The sequence below is a fragment of the Globicephala melas genome, chromosome 14 (genome assembly GCF_963455315.2).
Source record: "Globicephala melas chromosome 14, mGloMel1.2, whole genome shotgun sequence".
NCBI lineage: Eukaryota > Metazoa > Chordata > Mammalia > Artiodactyla > Delphinidae > Globicephala > Globicephala melas.
In genome coordinates, this window is record NC_083327.1 from 38,912,143 (window position 1) to 38,928,368 (window position 16,226).

General features: G+C 45.8%; 1 protein-coding gene across 3 annotated transcripts in view; it reads left to right on the plus strand.

The window, feature by feature from the left end:
- Nucleotides 1-10,510: 10,510 nt before the first annotated feature.
- The window catches only part of ARMC2 (armadillo repeat containing 2), a 133,735-nt gene continuing 128,019 nt past the window's right edge, over nt 10,511-16,226 (plus strand). For all 3 annotated transcript variants that reach the window (XM_060283959.1, XM_060283958.1, XM_030882875.2), the window contains exon 1: nt 10,511-10,671. The gene's annotated coding sequence lies outside the window, so the exon portion shown is untranslated. The remainder of the gene's footprint in view (nt 10,672-16,226) is intronic.

The following is a 16,226-nucleotide window of genomic DNA, read 5'->3' on the forward strand; positions in this document are numbered from 1 at the left end:
TCTTCCCAGACCGGGGCACGAACCTGTGTCCCCTGCATCGGCAGGCGGACTGTCAACCACTGCACCACCAGGGAAGCCCCAGACCAAAGACTTTTAAACGTAAGAGTTAAAACTATAAAACTCTTAGAAGAAAAGAGGAAAAAATCTTCATGACCTTAGATTTGGCAATAGGTTCTTAGATATGACACCAAAAACACAAGCAACAAAGGAAAAAAATAATCTTGACTAGGAGTGTGGCCAGCCTTCCTGTATGACTGCACAAAAGAACCACATCTGCTTTTCATCCCGTGGAAGCTCCAGGAAGGTGACCCTACCTAAGAGGTGTCTTTTATCTCTGCACTTGCTACAGAAGCTTCCCCTGTTAGCTCCTGGGGTGGGCTATCTCCTCCGCATGACCAGAGGGGCGCTCCCTTACATGCCTTTCCTGGCTAACCGTTGATTACCATGCCTCTAGCTCCTTCCCAGGCCTCTCGCCTTCACTTTCTTCTCCCTCAAATAGCTCATGGTACCACAGACTGCTGGAACCCACTTTCCTTCACACACCCAGAAAGGAAGGCCCAAGAAACTCCCACAGATTCTTTCTCCCATGTTACAAAGCAGTCAGGGGAAAGATGTGAGGCTTGACCTCAGACTCCGGGCCCTAAGCCCAGGGCTCTTTCTTGGGTAGTTCACACCAGACCTCTGCTAACTGGAGACCTGGGAGGTTGGCGACCCCTGCAGGTGCCTGTCTGCAGGAGCCGATTTGCAGGAGAGCTTTCGGCTCACACTGACACTGACGGGAAAGGAAGGAGTTTCTTGGTGCCGAAAGGAATAGAAAGATAAGAAAAAGAGGGATGAAGGGGTTCTGACCCTTAGCCAGGCCTGTGGACCGGTTTTGAGCCCCCGAGGGAGGAGCAGGTGAGAAGTGAGGATCCTCTGTTTGTGAATGGCTGTGTGAGGCTCTGGGCGGAAGCAGTGCTGGCCCGGGCCCTGGAGACGAGGTGCACAGAGGACCAGGAGAGCCCACCCCAATGCTCCCACTCCAGGCTGGCCCCAGACCACACTCTCCCAAAGAAAGGGCTCCCACAGCTGGGGCAGTGAGATGGCGTGAGCTGAGGAGCGTGATGGGCTTGTTTCTGATCAGAGGTGAGACTGCACAGCCACAGGCACTCCCAGAAATTACTGACAAGAGACTGGCGGTAGGCGGGGCTGGAGGGGGCTGGGGGTGACTGTCAGTGGACTGATACCGTGGAACATACATGGTACACATCATGACACTCTGGCCCTGAATATCATCTTCTCAAGCCCACATTCACTTGTTCATTTATTCAACAAGTATTTATTAAACATCTATGTGTTCTGGCTACCATTCTCGTATCAAGGATACCCAAAGGTGAGCGAGAGGGACAAACCCTGTGCTCTCAAGTGCTTACCATCCTGCTTAGCTGTGCAGTTCCATTCTCTTCTCCTTGGGGTTCTCCTCTCTAGGACCCAAATGAACAAGAAGTATAATATGCAGTGAGAAAAATAATAACCAAGAAAGAGATGGTTTGGAGCGTCTTTAAAAACTTGCTACAGAGGCATTAATCTTTCTTTTTGGTGAGGTTCTCGAAAACAAGGACTGTCTGGGTGTGGGACACCTGGGCTGAGGGCTCGGGGAACATGAAATGATGCTGTTCCACACCGGATGAGCTTTCCTCATGGCAAACCATGACCTCAGAGTGTGTCCTGGCCGGAGAACTAAAGTGTGCTCTGCCTCGAGCTGTTTTAGGAGACCAGCTGGTACAGGATGCAATCACATGGCTTCTTAAGAACTTAAGCCACTTAGTGCAAAGCCTGGCAGATCTTTAGTGTTGGGTGCTAGGCTGAAACAGGAGGTGGCACAGTGCGTGGTGAGCAATGGTTGGCTAGGGGCTTGGCCCCTGCAGCTTAATTAGAGGGCAGGGGAAGGTAGGACCAGTGGGGGGGGGGTCTGGAGCAGCTGCAGCCAATGGGCAGAGAGTAGCAGGGGCCTGGAGGAGCCAGGGGGTCTCCACTCCTAGTAGAAAATGAGCTGCTTCGAACACGGCCATCTATGCCAAAAATTCCTTCTCTTAGTTTGAGTTTGAGCTCTCAAAATCAAAATGGTTTAAAAAATTGAAAAGCTTCTGTTTCTATCCATACCCTAATAAGAACTGTCACAGTGAAGTTAAAAACAACAACAACAACAAACCTGATTGACACACTGTTTATTTTAACAATCTCTGGGTGTGAACTTAGAAAACACCCAGAAAGAATGATTTCACTGAGACTTTCAGTGCTGAAACTTCACGCTTCTTGATCAGTCAAGGCCAATGCACTGTTTTCAAAGTTCAGACAGAAATTGTTTTATCCACACTGCATCATGGGATAATCATCCTGTTTATTTCTGAATTTATATTTCTTCTGTGTTCCCATCATAGCTTTTCACTTTATGAACCTTGTAGAGATGAAGTAGGAAGTGAGGGGGTGAAGTGGTTTATTTGAAACTTTTTACTTTGAGGTCTTGTAGATTCACATGCAGTTGTGAGAAACGATATGGTGAGGCCCTGTGTACCCCTTACCCAGTTTCCCAGTGGTAACATTTTGCAGAACTATGTACAACGTCACAGCCAGGACAATGACATTGTCACTAACAAAATCCATCATTGTCAGATTTCCTGTTTCACATGTACTGGTGTGTGTGTGTGTGTGTGTGTGTGTGTGTGTGTATTTAGCTCTATGAAATGTGAAGTGTCTGGGGCTCTGATGCAAAGTGCTTTGCAAGTACACAGTGATTATGATGAGGTTTTCATTGGTTTGTGGCTTTTACTTTTGCTTTCCTGGTAGATAATATTGTGGACCCAATTTATGTAATATCTTTTATCTGAATAGTATAAAGAGTTGTATGATTCTTCTCATCTCAATGAACATAGGTGCTTAGCACCTTTAGTTCTTAAAGATATTGCTATTAGCAGCCCAGATACTATCAGCTAGATTTGGGACCTGCTAGGATTCCTTCTGCCTGAATGCTGAAACTCTACATTTCCTTGATCACCTGAATTCCCACAGCTAAATTAAACTTTTTTCCCTCTATTTAAATTTTCTTTCTTGTCATATTGCCAAGATAATATATTCTTGGGCTGGTAACTCAGTACAGAAGTACATTGTTTTGAAAATCAAACAAACTGAATTTGAGAGCCCCAAGAAGTGGCAAAGTAAGCCTCCTGGGTGAGCTCCTCTAGGCCCACGGGTCTCCAGACTGGTTAGGGGGCTCCTTCTCAGGGCAACTCATTGCTGTCATCACCCAAGAGCGCTGAGAAGCCTCTCTCTCCTAGGGCCTCAAGCCCTGGAGTCACAGCCTTCTCTGGGGCTGCCAGGTTCTGTGGGGAGACACTCGTACACGGGTGTCACTAGCACGAGAGTCTTGAGGAACAAACTACTTGATGGGTCAAGTTCTTCTCTCCCTCTGTCCCTGCCTTGTCAGCACTTCCTCTGGCCTCCTTAGGCCCCCGGCCACCCTGACTTTCCCCGGGGCAGTGGCCAGCCAGGCCACACCTTGGACCTCATTGTCTGGCTCTCACAACTGAGCCACTTCTGAAATCTCTAGCCCTCAGCCCTCTCTCTGACTACAACCTCCTGCCATGGAATGCTGGAGCTTGGCTGTATCTCAAGGGTCATGTAGTTCACCCTCCACATCTCACAGGTGAGAAAAGCGCAGCTGCTCGGGGACATGCCGAAGCTAAGGAGTGGCAGACGCAGCATTTGAAGCAAGGTCTCCTGACTCCTGGTCCAGGACTCTTTCTACCGCAGCACACTCCTCATTCCCTCCCTCAAGCCACCTCATCTGCTCTGTGCCCTGGCGTGACCTCTGTCCTCTACCCTCCCCCAAACCTTCAGACCAGCACACTTTCCTCTCCCTTTACTCCCCCATACAGCCTAGGCCTGTAGCCCATCCCTTCAGCTTCAGACTTAAGCCTCTGGGCCAACCCCGGTCCTGGTTGTCCCCATTACACACTATTTCTGCTCTTCTTCCCGGGCCACGGGGCATTGTACAGAAAGCCACAGAAGTGTCCTGACTAGATCCACCATGAACTTGACCAGTGGACAACAGGAGGCAGGAGGGAATGAGCAGATACATGTCATCGTCTTCCTCTCTCCTGTGGGCTACCCCAGGGTGAGTTCCACCTTGCAGTCCTTCCAGAGGAGTGCCTGGTTAGTATAAATATCCCTACCCAGTGCCCTGGCTTTCTAAGGGCAAGGGACCATTCAAAGCCAAGGCAAGGAGGTGGGGAGCTGTAGGAGTGTCCAGGGAATGGCAGCAGTCCGGTTTGTCTGAGTACATGGTATGTGTAGGAACATGGCCTCCAGAATCACACAAGCAGGGCTTGAGTCCTAGATCCACCATTTTTACCAACTGTGTGACCTGGGCAAATGAACTAAACCGCAGTTTGCTTGCATGTAAAGTGAGAATAATTGCAGAGCTTCAGGGTTGAAAGATTTGCCAGTTTAAAGTCATCGAAGCACTTACCACACGGCTAAGTGCTGTTATACCCCCCAAATAAATCCTAGTTATTATAAAAAGGTAGAAGCAGCAGCTGCAGTACAGAACCCAGAGGATCTGGGATATACTTTGGTGGTCGACGGGCACACAGTGAGAGCTTGTGAGCAGAGACAGGCCCACCCAGGACTGTGGTCTATGACAGTTACTTGGTTGCTGCCTGTAGGATGGACTTGGAGCAGGAGGAGAATGGAGTGCGGTCAGAGGGACCAGGTGGAGAGCAGATACAAAAAGTGCCAGGATGGCATGGTAACAGGGTGGGGGCACATCAAGGATAGCACCCTGAGTCTCTGAGACTCATCTCTGAGTCATGCATCGTAAGAGTTCTCTCTTTTCCTTCTGCTGTGAAGCCAAGGATTCTTGGGACACCTCTGCCTCCTGTTTGGATCCTGGCTGAGGCCTTCAGACAGGGGAGCTCTGACCTTCACTGGGGCTGGGGTTCTCCATGCTGGTTGCTGCATGTTATAGCTTCCTCAGCAGCTCTAAAAAACGCCGAACCCTTTGCCCTGTGCTCCCCTCCACCAGCAACTGGACCAACATCGGGGTTGGTGCTGGGCACAGATGCTTTTTTTATTTTAATTAATTAATTAGTTTTTGGTTGCGTTGGGTCTTCGTGGCTGCACGCAGGCTTTCTCTAGTTGCGGAGAACAGGGGCTACTCTTCGTTACGGTGCGTGGGCTTCTCATTGTGGTGGCTTCTCTTGTTGTGGAGCACAGGCTCTAGGCGCGCGGGCTTCAGTAGTTGTGGCTCGTGGGCTCTAGAGCACAGGGTCAGCAGTTGTGGCACATGGGCTTAGTTGCTCCGCGGCATGTGGGATCTTCCTGGACCAGGGATCGAACTCGTGTCCCCTGCATTGGCAGGCAGATTCTTAACCACTGTGTCACCAGGGAAGTCCCCAGATATGCTTTTTGAAGCTCTCCGGGTGATTCTAATGGCAGCCACGATTGGGCAGCAGTGAGACCAGGGACCACAGCCTCACTTCAGGACTTGGCACCACAGCACCCTGTCTGGGCATTACTCGTTTGGTTCTCTCGTTCCAATCAGGACGAGCAACTTTCAAAATCTCTTGCCTATCAGGAGACATTCTTTATTAGTTCACCCAGACATTGTGGCAGATGTTGTCGGCATCTACCCAACAGCCATTGCCCCTTCTCCCTGATGAACAGCCTCCAGTTTGGTTCAGGTTGTGGCGGCAAAATACTGAGAGAAGATGGGCTCCTCCCCCAACCCCCAGGGGACGAAACTCAATTGATCTAAATCAATCATAGTCATAGTCATCCTCTTCATCTCTGCCAGCAACTGCTGTGGGGACACGTGACACAGTTCTGGCCAATGAGGTGTAAGGAGAACACAGCTGAGGCGTTGCTGGGACATTTTTTCCTTCTTGGTGTAAAGAGTGTATGGAGAGCACTCTGCCCCTTCTCTCTCTCTTCCCTGCTCTGAGACGCTATCATGTGAGAACGCACAGGTCAGTGCTGCCACCACTGTCTTGTGACAATGTGGGGAGGAGGCATGACTGACACTCCTTAATACCATCCCTGAGCTTCAGGGCCAACCCTGAAATAGCCCACTTTGAGATTTAAACAACATAATAAACGTCCTTGGTATTGAAGCTACTTTTCATAGAGTATCCTGTTATTCACAGCTGAAAGCTTCCAAAAGATATAGGCATCCTCACTTAGTAATGCCTCACAGGTGAGTCTGACAAAGAATGGGGGTTTCTGATGCTCTCTTCTACAGGAGGTACTTCAGCAGTTGTTTTAAGATGAAGCAATTTGTAGCTAAGACTCCTGACTCAATCCCTGAAAACGAGAACCCTCTCCCATCCAATGAAATACTAGGTAGTTAGAGACTCTTTGTGATCACCTGGTAATTAAATGGACCCTCTTTGTTAGCATCCTCAGCAATGCTTGACTTGGCTGCTCCTGCAGAGAGTGGCCCAGGTGGTGCAGGTTCCATGGTAAGATAATGTGTTTAAAGGCAAAGACCGAAGGTGCACAGATTAGAGCTGAGCTCCATTAAATAGACTTTTCATGTAATTTTTTTTTCAGTGAATACACTTTAGGACCTTTCCACAGTCTTGTGTCTATCCAGTTCCATGAAATTAGTTGACTTCCACTGCACTGTAAATTTTCACCAAGTTGCATTCTAATGTATTTGTACCTTTAAATCTGCGTGCAAAGTCTGCATAGGCTATCAATTTGATGAACGCCTCATGGGGATACGTGGTAAAAATAATTAAAGCACCGAGATTCCATATTGGCAAAAGCAGAAAGTATCTCAAACGGAATATTAGAATTCTAAACTGGTGATTTTTATTTCAAGCCAGAAGCAATTATTTCTTCTCTGTGAGGCACATCTTTGTTATGGTCATAAAAACCATTGAAGGAATTGTGAGCATGAAAGAAGTATTTATTTAACTTGTATCTTTTCAAAAATATGTCTAATGTACAAATAAAGACAGGTTACAGATATTAAATATGAAGTATATGTAATGTAAACTAGTATAAACTATAAAACACACTGGTCGTCTGTGGTTGAAAGTAGCTATCATTCTGTTGTACTTCTGCATCTTAGGGTACGTAAAATTATATTATTACCTGCTCTACCACCTATATAATTCTCACCTTAACCGCAAATCCAGAAATCCAGCAGACATTTTCAGGTGAATGGAAAGATTCTTAAGTTCCTCTTGCTCCCTATAGCCCCACACAGGATATACTTTGAGATAAGTGAGGGGAGAAAATGAAGAGCATATCTTAACAGCGTCGGCAGCCTAGGAGGTACCTCTCAATGCTGTGAACAAGAGGCCTCAGCCTGAAAAATTACATTTACATGTGTACAATGGTGTATGACACATGGGACCTGGGCATCAAAAACACCAGGTCTCAGATCACTTTACTAGCTGTGTGACTGTGGGCAGGTCACTTACCCTCTCTGAACCTCAGTTTTGTCCACTCTCAAATTGGGATAATAATCCCCAAACCAACTACCTCTCAGGCTTACTGTAAACTCTAAATAAAACAATAAAAAGGAAATGCTCCAAATGAAAGCAGTTTAGAAACTATAAAGTGCTTTATAAATGTTAGAGACGAAATGTTTTCCTTTTTTTTTTTTTTTTTTTTGCGGTACGCGGGCCTCTCACTGTTGTGGAGCACAGGCTCCGGACGTGCAGGCTCAGTGGCCATGGCTCACGGGCCCAGCCGCTCCGCGGCACGTGGGATCTTCCCGGACCGGGGCATGAACCCACGTCCCCTGTATCGGCAGGCGGACTCTCAACCACTGCGCCACCAGGGAAGCCCTAAATGTTTTCCTCTTTAATACTTCTAAGGTATAAGAAATGTCAACAATTTTGTTTCTAAAATAATTCCACTTATAAGCTTAACTATGTCAAATTCGGTTAAATAGCCATCAGGTAACCATGGAGGAACAGCCAGGTCAATATAATAGGCCACTGCTATGATATCCTCAAGACTTTCCCATGTCGTGCCCTTCAGTGAGGTAAGCTGGGCAGCTTTATTGCTTTTAAATAACTGCTGCCTATAATTCTGCCCTTGTCATTCTTTTCAATCGTTCTGACTTGCCTGGCAGACATTTCCTGGCCAACTGATCCGGTCAGCTTCACGTTCCAGTAGTGTGCTTACGAGGTCTATTTTAGCCCAAGATCCTAGGGTGCAAAGACCATAGTTAGTAATTGACTGAACAACAGGTTTTTAAACTGAAGTTTCAAATGAGATGGTAATTGTATAATCATCAGTTCCAAAATGAAGGTGAGGCAAAGTCTCCAGAGGGCCAGTTACAAAGAAACATACAGACTCCCTGGACCTAAGCGTCCAGGCTGAGGCTAAAAATAAGGAGTCAGAGAGTGGAGGAGGGGGAGGATGTATGAGAAAATTTCTTTGGAGTGTGGGGTTGCCAATTCCCTCATCTCAAACTCAGCAAGAGGGGCTTCCCAGAAACTGCAGTTAGGTGGTCCTGGGAAAACTAAAGCTCCATCCTGGGATAGCATGGAGGGGACTGCATGGGCCTGCACTCTCAGAGTCTCAGGGGCAAGAGATGTGTGGGATTTCCCTGGGACAAGATGTGGGGCCATCTTGGGATCCGTCTGAAGGGTCTGGAGTGAACCCTGGATTTCTAGGGGATGGGAAGGAGTTACAAGCAACCAATAGAATAGTACTGCACCCACCCAGAGTCTCAGGGAGAGAGGTCCCCATTAACAGGAAACTGAAGGACTCAGGAAAGACCCACGTGGGTTGCTTTAATCACAGGCCAGGCACAGCAAGCTCAAAGCCATCAGCTCCAGGAACGAGTGCTCTAGCTCTTGGCTTCTCCTTTCCCAACTTCCTGCCCACCTCCACCCAGGCTGGGTCTTAAGGAGCCTCTATTCAATGGGGAAGTGGTGAGCCTAAGCCAACCGCATCCCCTCTGGGAAAGCCAATTACAGACCTTAAGCCTGAGAAGGGAAGAGAGTGATGTGGCCTTACTTCCAAGTTAAGTTTGATGCATTTGTTTATATCTTGTACCCAACATTAGAATTTTGGAACGAAGCTGTGGTTGAGACTTAGTTACTAGAGGACTATCAGTTGTCTATAAATGAGCAGAAAATACAACTCTACCCAGCTTTCCATCCAGGGGCAGGGGAAGATAACCAACACTGAATATGTTTTTAAATGGCAGTGAGACACAAAACTAAAGTAGCATTTGGGTCATATCTCACAAGTTGTGAACTCGAAGTACTAGTTATGGTTTACATTAAATGGGCAACAGTCCCTTTGCACAATAGAGTCCAATGGCCAGTAAAAAGGACTTGATATGATAATTCAGGTCGAGTCACTAGAAAAGATTTCAACCCTGAAGAATGCAAATGCTTTGTTTCAGGTCCTAAAATTACCCAGTAATCTAATAAGTATTTATTGTTTGTTATATGTGAAATCCTGTTGGGTACTTTGAAGAATAATTAGATTCCTTTAGTTCAGGTTAGTATCATTTCCCACCTAACACCATGCCTTATGCATAGTAAGTGCTCAAAAATATTTTCAATTTAATTATTCTTTACAAGATACTTAGCACCAAGGGATGTGGCATTTTTCCAATGTTGACAACAACACTTCAGCTGAAAAATCCCCATATTTATAAAATGTGGTGCAATCCTGAATGGAGAGTGATTATGGTCTCACTTGTATTTAACACTGTAAAGTGTTGCTGAATGGTCTAACAGGAGAGAACAGAATTTAAACCAGAAACATATAAATGGGGTTCTTCTGCCAGTCAACTGTGATAATGCAGTAGGAGCAAAAAATGGCTGCTGATGGGAGGCCTAGACTTGAATCTACCGCTGTCACTCACTAGACCTCGGGCCCCGATTTTGTTTCCTATGAATGGGGATGCCAGGCTGGCTACCTCAGAGTGCCAGGGACGCTCAAAAAGATACTACACAGTGAAATACTCTTTGTAAACTCTAAAGTGCTTCACAAGTGCAAGGTCTTAATAGTAGCAACAGTTTAACATTCGTTGACTGCCACATGCATAGCACTTTAAATCTGTTTTCTCATTCAATCTTCACAACCACCCCAAGACCTAGCTAGGTACTTTTATTCCCTCCATTTTACAGATGAGGAGAGACTGAGAGGGTTAAACAACTAGTTCAAGATTATACTGAACCGCAACTTGAACCAGTAAATCCTGAATCTTACTCCTAAACACTAAGCCGCTGTCCTGCTTATTGCGATTTAATACAGGCGCTGATATCTCATAGGGGCTCAACAAACGCGGTTCCGTAAATTGCTGATTTAAAAGCAGACGGCTTCCCACCCCCGCTCTTCCAAGCTTACCGGTCGCCCTTTCTCGCAGCACCTGATGCTCGTACTCCCGGCCACGGGCCCTCGCCCACGCTCCTCCCACTCCCCGCCTGCTGGCGCCCACGCCTCAGTGTTTCTACGCATGCGTTGGGGAGACCTGCGCAAGTCCAGTGGCCCAGCGGGGGCTGAGGGACCTCTCGGACCCTCCTCGCCCGGCCCCACCCTGCTGGGCCCCGCCTGCTCTCGGTGGCTGCTGCTGCCGCCGTCGCCGCCTGGGGAAAGCTGGAGGATGAGCTGAGTCTCCGCAGTTGTCACTGTCTCCACCGCTACCTACAGGTGCTTTGGGTCTGGCCGGAAGCCCCCTTCCCTGCGCCCACTCCCAACTCATTCCCTGGCCCACTCCGCCTGTCCAGCAGCTTCCTGGCTCTGCAGGGAGGCGGCCTGGGCGTCCGGGGTAAATAGTTTGTGTACGGTTACCATGGAGACACTGGCCGGCCCGGCCGAGCGGGCGAGCCAGCAGGCTGGCTAGCTGGCTGGCGGGCAGGGTGAAGATGCTGTTGCGCTCTGCTCTGGCCTGGACCGGTGGAGGAGGGGGTATTGCCGGGAGTGGGGAAGCCGCTGTCTGCGTGGGAGGTGAGGCGTCCCCCGCCGGTTCACCCGGCACCCCTCCTGCTGTTGTCCGCCTTCTGTCCCTCTATGGGGAGAGAGGTGATGAGAGTTCCCTGTGCACGCCTGTCGGGGTCGGGCCGCGGCTGTCTTTATTTCTATACACTGAGCATTTAGCCAAGCGCGTGGTGCTTAGTAGAAACTCAGTAGTATTTGTTGAATGAGAGTGATAGACTGAGGGACTTTGTTTAGGCATACAGTGACCCAGCCAAGGTCACACAAATTGTACCTGGGCTCCTCTAGGCAATACATAGGGTCTTCGCTTTTTTTTGTGGTACGCGGGCCTCTCACTGTTGTGGCCTCTCCCGTTGCGGAGCACAGGCTCCGTGGCCATGGCTCACGGGCCCAGCCGCTCCGCGGCACGCGGGGTCCTCCCGGACCGGGGCACGAACCCACGTCCCCTGAATCGGCAGGCGGACTCTCAACCACTGCGCCACCAGGGAAGCCCCAATACATAGGGTCTTAATAAATAAGTGTATATGTAACAATATGCACTAAAATATATTGTACATACATATAATGCCTTTTATAATCCATTCCTATGAGTGTCACAGCATATCTTCCATCTCACCCTGATTTAGAATTATTTTACTTGGTAGAAAAGCAAGTACCACTCTTTATTTGTATCCTATTTTGTGAATCTATAAAATTCTGATCAATTGTTTGACATAGCTGATATTCAGTAAGATACTTAAGATTCTTTTTTCACAAAGCAAAACACCCTGGTTTAAATTTTAAAACTTATAAAATGTATGACAACACTGAACAAATGTCATTTCCTTTCTTTTGCAATTTCTTTTTTTTTAAATGCAGCTTTTCATTCATGAGTAAATTTTTTGTTGTATCCTTTTATCACACAGTGCTTGGACGGTATTTAATGTTTTTTAAGGGCCAGGCGCCATGCTAAAGCACTTTACATTAATTTTGTCATTTAATCCTCCAAACAATCCTATGAAGCAATTACTATTACTACGCACTTTTTACAGCTGAAGAAACTGAGGCTTAGAGATGTTAGAAGCCTTGCCCAAGGTTACATAGCCGCACATTGTCAGATTATTTGAACCTTTATTCCAGCATCTAAGCATTTAATCACTGCTTCTTTGGATACTCATATTAACACGAAAGTCATTCAGAATCATGGTAAGGGTCTTGAGTATTTGATTTGCAGGAAAAAGAGTATGGAGATGGCCAGTCTTTCCCCTGTTGCAAACATCCTGATAGTGCCGTGTTACATTTAGCAAGAAGCCTGTTTCAGATGACTGTTAGCAGCAGAGGTAAAGACAGATCTTTATAATTAGGTATAAACTTATAAATGACAACGCACAACTTTTCCCCTAACCAATAAGAAATATTTTGTTTGAAAAGGTCACCAGTTTCAAATTTCCTACCGCTGGTGGTGGTCATCCGCTAGAGGTCCTGTGGACATCATAAACTCAAGACAGTGATGCAAGACAGAACTCAGCTGCTTCTTTCCCTTCAAAGTGCACATCCCCTCCTGTTTTCTTTTATTTTTTAAAAAAAATATTTATTTATTTGGCTGTGCTGAGTCCTGCGACATGTGGGTTCTAGTTCCCCGACCAGGGATTGAACCCAGGCCCCCTGCATTGGAAGTGTGGAGTCTTAACCACTGGACCACCAGGGAAGTCCCTCCTCCTGTTTTTTGTGTGTGTGTGTGTGGTACGTGGACCTCTCACTGTTGTGGCCTCTCGCTGTTGTGGAGCAACAGGCTCCGGACGCGCAGGCTCAGCGGCCATGGCTCACGGGCCCAGCCGCTCTGCGGCATGTGGGATCTTCCCGGACCGGGGCACGAACCCATGTCCCCTGCATCGGCAGGCGGACTCTAAACCACTGCGCCATCAGGGAAGCCCCTCCTGTTTTCTTTTAAAAGGTCACCTTGCCCTCCCAACCTCCCTAAGTTTGCATACCCAGTGTCACCTCTGCCCCCTTCCTGCCCTCTCAGATGCCAAATCCTGTTGGTTCTTGTGTTCTTGGTGCACCTTACTCATTCTCATCTCTCTTCTTACTCTAGTTCACCTTCACTCCTATGCTTCGGGCTTTCAGTGCCCCATCCACTAATCACAGCATTTATCAAGTCTTACTCCATGCTGGGCAACTTGAAGTGAAAGCAAGAAAGCAAAAAGGGGCTAAATTTGATCTCATATTACCCCATGGCATCAAGAATCAGATGCCATTTGAAATAAAGTCCCTTGTGCTTTCTTAATCCACTGTAACAAATGTCTCCAATTCAGAAGCCATGCAGCCTTCATCTGGATATTTTCTAGCTTGGGTCTGTATTTGAAAATGGAGTCCAGCGATTACACAAATGCTGACTTTAAGCTGTACTTCATGTGAAGAGCTAAGGCTCAGAGTCTGGTGGGGCAACACCAGGTGCGTGGGCAATTCTAACCCAGTGAGGGGTGGGGTGTGCTAACAGAGACCACGGGGGACCTTGCAGAGTATGGCGGAGGGACACCTAGTTGAGGGTGGGAGAGGCATGTCCAGGAAAGCTTTCTTGAGGACCTCTAAGAGTTAGCTGGGTGGTTATATAAAAACTGCCTGATCTTGTCCCTTCTAGTTTTTTCCATCCTGCCCATTCCTGCCATCACATCATGCCTCAACATCTTTTAATTTGCTTATCAGCTTGTATTTACTTTCCTGACCTGCCATTCAGTTCTGTCTCTGCTACAACTCCAGTTTTCATTTCCAGAGCTCCTTCCTCTCCAGTGCACACCCCATATGTCCTAGATACTCTGCCTTGCCTCACTCATTGACTTGGTTGGAAATTCCTCCTCTATTCCAGCCCCAATGTCAGCCATTGTCATTTGTTCAAATTCAGAGCATTTTCCAGAACCTAGCTCAAGCATCACCTCCTCTAGGATGTCTGCCTGACACCTCCCAATCAGAAATCCCTTTCTCTTTCATAATCACATGGTAGTTTATCTCTATTTTTTGTATTGCCCCCATCAGTTTCTACCTTGTATTAAAAGCAGGTGGGTACAAGCAGGACTGATACCCAGCTGGTTCACAGCAAGAAAGCTGCTCTACTTGTGGAAACACCGGCATGTTTCTATATTGGTGTGTAAATAGCTGTAGCCCCAGGGCCTCTGAGTCCCCACCTTCCACCACCCCATCCAGTGGGTAATAGTTTCAATATCAGCCCTGGGCGTATGTCTTAGGTTGTGTGTGTGCATGCTATTGCTTAAGACTTTATCCGCCTCATAGAGTTAATTGAGATGATGTACTTGAGAGTACTTAGCACGCTGCTTGGTATTAAAGTAAATGTTGAATAGCATTAGTGGTTGGTCCTTGCCTGAGAGTGAAGACAGTGAAGTCTGTGTTCCCAGAGATCCAAGGGGAGGAAACAGTTCATCTGTACTAGCTGAATGGATTTGTTCTAGTTGTCAGGAGAAGTTTTGTAAAGTTAAAATTTCTGTGATACTGTTGTGTTATTGTGTTATGGTTCAGGCATACTTTACTATAAATAGACAAGCTTTCAAACTCTGATCGTGTTTTAAATTGGCAAAAATCATCTCTAATAAGAATTTGTAATTTAATAATTATAAAGAAAATACTCCCCCCTGAAAAAAACCCCACTTCTAACTCAGTTCACTTGCATTATTGAACATTTCCATGTTTGAATTAGTTACTAATATATTAATATTGATATGATAATAGATTAACTGAGCAGATACTACATTATTGAAACAGTTTTTCACAATATAGCTGTTAAAGTGGGATTTGCGGGGAAGAGAGAGGCAAAGGGAGAGAGAAAGCTGTGTTAGAATTTGTGGTAAAAATTTACAGACGAAAAGATTTTTAAACCCATTATGTACATCGTTTCCAGCAGTATTTGATCAATCTAAACTCCTGTATGCCCAAATAATTTACAGAGGTCTTAGAATTTGACCTCCTTCATTACTCTATGAAAGGGTATAGTTTTCAATGTAAACTAAAATACAGCCAAGGACAACCTTAGTCAGGAATGATGGTCCATTATTACTCATCCAAAGCACGTTCTCTAATCTTAATTAGTTTTGCCAGATCACCTTTGGACATCCCTAAACTTATTAGTGCCGTGTGGGGCTAAGGCATCACAAACCTCATTTGGTCTTTGGAAGAAACTTGTTCATTGTACTGAAATGTCTTTTTTTCTTACTTCAGTGGGCCTTTTAAAAACAAACCAGCAAACAAACTTGCCATGGACACTGAAGTTAGATGTTGTGGTTCTGAATTTGTATTATTATGCATCAAAAAATTATATATATACACATATATATAGTGTGTATGAAACACTTTATATTTATTTTTAATAATTAACATTGAATATTTTTTAGCAAAGAGGTTATCATATCATATTAGAAGTAAATGTACGAGGCCTGCCACAGTTTTTGTTAATTGTTCTAATGTACATAATTCCGGAGACCTTGCTTAAATTGGAACTCCTATATCAAAAATTCCTAGAATAGTGTTGCTTATCTAGTAATTTATTACTGTTTTACTTCAACACCTGGCCTTTCCATATGAAAGGAACAGCATATTGTTTGCAGTTATCATATTCTTTTCCTCAAAAACTCTTATGGAGGGTAGACAACAAATGTTTTTGTTGTCTGTTGTTAAGTAACACCTTAATGTATAGAATCATAATACAGTTAAGCCCTCTTCAGTTGTCTAAGGAATCACCTGTAGATTCTACTTACAAAAATGGTGTCTTTTTAGTTTCCTTGGGCATATGTCACAAAACTTTTTTCTTTTTCGCAGAAGTTATTCTAAAATTGGGCAACTGAGATATATGAATAATTTACAGACCTCAGTCTCCCTGGAGATACAACTTTTTTTTTTAGTGAACACTGAATGTACTGATTAGAATTAAGTTTTTAAAATCTCGACTCTTTTAAAGTGTAGAGCTGTCAGAGGTGTGTTGCCAGGTTAGCCAGGCCTCCATGGGCACACGAGCATAAAGAAGGATCTGCATTCTCATGGCCCTTATGTGTGACTTTAACTTTTTAACCGAGGGCGGTGGCCTGGGAAAGGATCATTTGATATCGATATTCGGTATTTATTCACGTAGGACATTATCTCAAGTTGAAGGTGATTTGAATCAACTCATTCAAATATATCATAGGCAAATGTAAGGCTGAACCTTTCTCTGAGGCTACATTTATAAAAGCTACATTTTTAAAAATGTACATTTATAAAAGCTGATATAGTTTGGATAGAGGCCCCAT